The sequence below is a fragment of the Mus musculus genome, chromosome 5 (genome assembly GCF_000001635.26).
Source record: "Mus musculus strain C57BL/6J chromosome 5, GRCm38.p6 C57BL/6J".
NCBI classification, from domain to species: domain Eukaryota; kingdom Metazoa; phylum Chordata; class Mammalia; order Rodentia; family Muridae; genus Mus; species Mus musculus.
In genome coordinates, this window is record NC_000071.6 from 35,111,729 (window position 1) to 35,118,028 (window position 6,300).

Consider the following 6,300-nt stretch of genomic DNA (forward strand, 5'->3'; position numbering starts at 1 on the left):
GGGAGGTGATTTCTGTGAACTTAAGGGTAGCCTGATCTACATAGTGAACTCCTGGACAACCAGGGCTGCAGAGTGAGACCCACTCTCAAAAACAGAAAAAACAAATCCATAAACAAACAAGTCCCCACCTCCACCCCCTCCACCCCACAAATAATTCTGAGGCTGGAGAGATAACTTAGTGAGAGCACTGACTACTCTTGAAAAGGTCCTGGGTTCAACTCTCAGCATCTATGTGGTAGCTCACAACCATCTGAAACTCAGGTTCCAGGACGACCAATGACCTCTTCTTTGAGTACCAGGCAAGTATACATACATACATACATACATACATACATACATACATACATACACACACACACACACATACATACATACATGCATGCATGCATACATACATGAAAATGAAACATTTATACACATAAAAATAAATCTAAACAAAATGAAACAACAAAATCCCAAAGCCCCCAGGGACAGTGAGAGAAGATGAGATAGTGAATGTCTCCTTAAACACCAGAGGTCAGCCAGGTTTACTCTGCTGCTGCTGAAAGGGGCTGAGGTTGAGGTTGGGGAGGGAAGGCCCCTCTAGGCCTCTCAGAGCAGGTAGCTGCAGACGACATGGCATGGCTGTCCTGAAGGGACTGATGTGGGCTGCATCCTCTACTTGTGGTGTGTAGCTGCCCTCAGAGTCCTTGCTCCCTCCACACGGGCACCTCCCCCTGCTCTAGCAGACCCAGGAGGCACCTCACCTGGGCATGGGGATCAAGGATCAGCGCTGAGCATCTCACCCCTACACAGGGGTGATTATCTTGTCTGTTAGGAACACCTACTTAGTAATTCTGACAGGAAACTCCCACCAGGCTGAAACTTGACACAGAACAGCAATTACTGAAAACATATTTTTAAAAAAGTTGACGTTTCTGTGAGAGCTCGCCCTCCCCCGCTCCTAGCCTCCCCCAGGAGGCAGCTATTTAGGTCTTCTCTGTGTGAGTCTGACTTCTAAAGTTGCAGTTACATTGGCTCTGGCTGCTGCTCCCTGTCAGGGCCTTGGGTGGGTGGGTGGGGGCCCAGTGGGTGGGGGGCCCAGTTACTCCCTACTGCTCCCTTGGGAAACTTGTCCTTCACCAGGGCTGCCTTCTCATCCCAAGCAGCCGAGGTTCAGCAAAGAAAGGATTTCACTATGATACCAGTAGCTAAGACGGACACTGCAGGCTCCCTTTCAGAGGACAAGAGTCCTTTATAAGGTCTAGGAAGGTCCCACTATGGCAGATAATGACAGGGCCTGCTGCTTGCACAGGTTGGGGCTGCAACAGCTCAAAGAGGCAGCAGTGTGGGTGTTCAGCTCAGGAGCATCTGATAAGAGCTTGCCCTCACCCCATTTTACAGATTTACCGACAAAATTCAAGATGGGAAGGAGAGGCGAGACCATCCCTTTAGGGTCAGGCAAGATTTAAGGGCCCGTATGCTGTGGTACAGTGGGACGTAGGTCATTGGTCAGACTCCGTTTGGCTTGCATGGCCTATCCTGGGACTTTCATGCATAGCAGAAGTCTTTAGGCAAGAATGTGGTGGGATATCCAGCTGGGGGGTTGAGCAGGTGGCCACTTAGAGGGTCAGCCTTGAGAACGGGAAGCAATTACCAAGAGGTCTGAGACTGTTAGAGTCTGCTTCCTGTCCCAGGGGTGCTCAAGACATGATGGGGCCGGGGGTCTCCTCAGTGACGTTACAGAGAGCCTGGGCTTGACATTCAGAGAGCAGCTTCCACATCTGGACGGCTGCAAAGCAAAGACAGGGATAGTCCACACAAGGGTTGCAGAGGTGACTCACGTAGAAAGACAGTTCTCACTCAAAGAACTGGCACAAGAGCAGCCCTGGCAGGCTTTCTCACAGGCAACAGTAAGAAGCCACGTTCCCTGCCTGGGCTCAGCTTTCCAGCTATCTGGAGTCATTCACTCATTCAACAAGGGCAAGGGGTGGGTGCATCCTTCAGGCCTTAAACAGGTCCCTTCTAGATTAAGATCAGATGTAGAGGTGGCCTAGCTCCTGGACCAAAGGACTAATACAGAACAGGCATGGCCAGGACATGGAAAGCATGTAGAATAAAATCTGACACATGGAGGAAGCGTGTTGCCCAGGTACATACAGTTGGGTCACTAGGACATGTACTCATTATTGGTGGCCTGGGGCGCCTCCCAACCCTAATCTCTCCCTTCCCCTTAGATCCAATCACTCCCTTGATCAGTTGTGGGCAGTGACCCAAGGGCAGGTGTGCTGGAGTTTACATTCTTCGTATTCAACAAGTATTTGTTGACTTAGGAATGGAATCTTTGGGTCATGAGCTTGCATTTCCTCAGCCTGGAGAGATAGTTCAGAGCTGTCTTCCAGCAGGGTCGTGGGGATATGGATGACCTAGTATCTACCCTGAGGTTGACTGACTGTCTCTGCCTGGCAATCTAGAGTCACCCCTCCTGCAGGTTTAATCTGTAGCTGTTGATTTTCAAGTTGACCATGACAATAATGTAGACCCGTTGTGCGTCAGCCGCTTAGTCTGCTGGCTTGTGAGGGTCCAGGCAGAGCTCCTGCCTCTTTGACTTAGGGAAGTTCTTCTCCAGGCAGACACTGGTGTTGGTGCAGTTTTACTTGTTGCAAATATCTATTCCCAGCCCGGAAGAGGCCTACTTGAATCATGATTCTCTTGGATACACAGACAGCCCCCCTCTTTGTCTCTCTCTCTCTCTCTCTCCCTCTCTCTCTCTCTCTCTCTCTCTCTCTCTCTCTCTCTCTCTCTCTCTCTCTCTTTCTCTGCAAAGCAGCAGACTGGGCCTGAGCCCCACACAAGTGAGGGGCTTTACCCTCAGCCTAGACATTTGAATACACTTGATGTTATCAGCATTTTCCCTTCTAGTTGTTCCTGTTTCTTGCAATTATTTATTTATGTAATTTTTTAAAATTTATGGCTGTTTGAGACAGGTTCTCTCTAAATAACCCTGACTGTCCTGGAATTCACTATGTACACCAGGCTGACCTTGAACTCTCAGAGATCCACCTGCCTCAGCCTCCTGAGTTCTGGAATTGCATGTATCAAGGCACCCAGCTCTTACACCTTTAAGAAAGAAGGACACATGCTCCACTATGTTCGTAGCAGCCTTATTTATAATAGCCAGAAGCTGGAAAGAACCCAGATGCTCCTCAACAGAGGAATGGATACAAAAAATGTGGTACATTTACACAATGGAGTACTACTCAGCTATTAAAAAGAATGAATTTATGAAATTCCTAGGCAAATGGTTGGACCTGGAGGGCATCATCCTGAGTGAGGTAACACAATCACAAAAGAACTCAAATGATATGTACTCACTGATAAATGGATATTAGCCCAGAAACTTAGTATACCCGAGATATAAGAGACAATTTGTAAAACACATGAAACTGAAGAAGAACGAAGACCAAAGTGCGGACACTTTGCCCCTTCTTAGAATTGGAAACAATCACCCATGGAAGGAGTTACAGAGACAAAGTTTGGAGCTGAGACAAAAGAATGGACCATCTAGAGACTGCCATATCCAGGGATCCATCCCATAATTAGCCTCCAAACGATGACACCATTGCATACACTAGCAAGCGTTTGCTGAAAGGACCCTGATATAGCTGTCTCTGTGAGACTAGGCCGGGGCCTAGCAAACACAGACGTGGATGCTCACAGTCAGCTATTGGATGGATCACAGGGCCCCCAATGGAGGAGCTAGAGAAAGTAACCAAGGAGCTAAAGGGATCTGCAACCCTATAGGTGGAACAACATTATGAACTAACCAGTACCCCAGAGCTCTTGACTCTAGCTGCATATGTATCAAAAGATGGCCTAGTCGGCCATCACTGGAAAGAGAGGCCCATTGGACTTGCAAACTTTATATGCCCCAGTACAGGGGAACGCCAGGGCTAAAAAGTGGGAATGGGTGGGTAGGGGAGTGGTGGTGGGGGAGGGTATGGGGGACTTTTGGGATAGCATTGGAAATGTAATTGAGGAAAATACGTAATTAAAAAAAAAAAAAGAAAGGAATCTCTGCAGTTTCAAGGTCATGAGCGCATTTTCTGTAGTTCTGTATCTTCTAAACACACTATGGTTCTGCCCTTCATGCTGAGTCTTAATGTCCCGGATGTTGGATTCTGAGGACAGAGAACAACTTCACTCTCCCCTCATACAGTGGCTTGCTGTCCACAGTCACTCCCTGCAAAGTCTGTTCCTGCCCATCGCGTGCCTGCTGAGCTGTCATGAGCAAGTGTCCCCACGGGCAGGGATGGGCCACTTCTCCTTTGGTGTCGCAGGCTTCTCCATCCAGTTCCACACTGTCCTGATTATGAAGGGTTTGTAAATACACTTTGATATCTGATGGAGCACAGCCTACCTTTATTGCTTCTAGCATGTCTTAGTTGCTCTTGAATCTCCTAAATGTGACCTTCAATGAGGCCTCCCTGTTTATCAGCTCATCCTGCAAACTGCCCCACCCTGCCTGTATCTCCAAAGTATTTATTGCAGTAAAATATCAACAAAACTGCTAGTTTTCCCAAAGTATTTATGCTCCTGCTATACAGGGCGTTTCACTTATTTTTTTTTCTCATTAAAGAAGTATTTATTTATTTACACACTATCTTACTATGCTCACTGAGCTGGCCTCTGTCCCTGCCCCTGCCTCTGCCTCCTGGGATTACAGGTGCGCCTCACGGAGCCAGAATAGGGTGTTGTTCCTGGAGCCAGAATAGGGTGTTGTTCCTCAGGATCCATCCACCATCCTTTTTTTAAGACAGAGTCTCTCTCTGGTCTGGAATTTATAATATAGGGTGTCTGGAGTGGCTGGTGAGCCCCAGGACCAGTCTTTGCCTCCTCAGCACTTCTAAGTTCATGCCACCATGCCCATCTCTTTTTATTCAGGTTCTGGGGTTCAAACTCAAGTCCTCATCCTTCTGAGGCACATGCTTTGCTAATGGAGCCCTCTCTGCAGCTGGAGATTCCAAAATGTTATTTTTCTAACATTGTTGCTAATATCAGAGTGGTAAGTAAAATCAAGCTTATGGTTTTTATTTTTATTTTTATTTTTTTATTTTTATTTTATTTATTTATTTATTTTTGAGACAGGGTTTCTCTGTGTAGCCTTGGCTGTCCTGGAACTCATTCTGTAGACCAGGCTAGCCTCGAACTCAGAAATTTACCTGCCTCTGCCTCTCCAGTGCTGGGATTAAAGGCGTGCGCCACCACGGCCCAGCATTTATGGTTTTAAAATCCAATAGATTTGGATTTAAACTTCTAATGAATTTTCACCCCAACCCTCAACAAACACACCCCTTCCCATGATAACAAAACTTTATGCATCCTTATTTACTTATTTATTTTTAAAGATTTATTTATTTTATGTATATGAGTATACTGTAGCTGTCTTCAGACATATCAGATCTCGTTACAGATGGTTGTGAGCCACCATGTGGTTGCTGGAAATTGAACTCAGGAACTCTGGAAGAGCAGCCTGTGCTCTTAACCACTGAGCCATCTCTCCAGCTGCTTTATTCATCTTTGAGGGATGAAGAACAGCAGCCCCCCATCCCCTCCTGTGCTTCCTTCTGTGGTATCATCTCTGGCTTCTGCCAGCGCTCCCTCAGCCCATCCATTTACCCAGCCTCTTCTTTCTCTTTTTTTGCCTGGGGTTTTAGGTAACTGTACTGCTGGACTCCACATACACTCTTGCTGTCCTGAGGAGCAGTGTAGAGTCCTGGCCAGCCAACTGAGCTGAGCAGAGAGAACCAACTTGTCTACAACCTCGGCACTGGAATCCCTCTTAGGGTCGTTTGTGTCACAACCACACAGGCTTTTTGTTGCTTTCTTTACAGGCTCTCCCCGGCTCACTCCCTGAGCTGTGAGCCATGTCTGGGCTGATTTTGGGCAGCAGTGGACTCAGGCATCTTTGCTTGCCAGTCTCACCCTGTGGGCTTTCAGCATTTTCTCATTAGCTGTGATTATCGCCTGTGGTTTTTGCCAGATAGACTTTATCAGAGGGACAGTGAGTCTTTTTCTTTCTGGATGGCTAAGACTTTTTCTTAAGAACAAAAACCTGAGTCTTTTCAAATATTCTCCTTATCTACTGAGATAGCCACGTGAGCTGACTGCCAGAGTCCTTGTGGCTTCAGTAGAGCACAGTCAACCTGTGTGACAGAGACAAAGAAGGAAGGCCAGATCGCCACTGGCAACTCTCCTCAGGGCAGAATTCAGAGACCTGCCCTCAAACACCCTCAGGAGCTGGGCAAGAAGAGGGGCAAG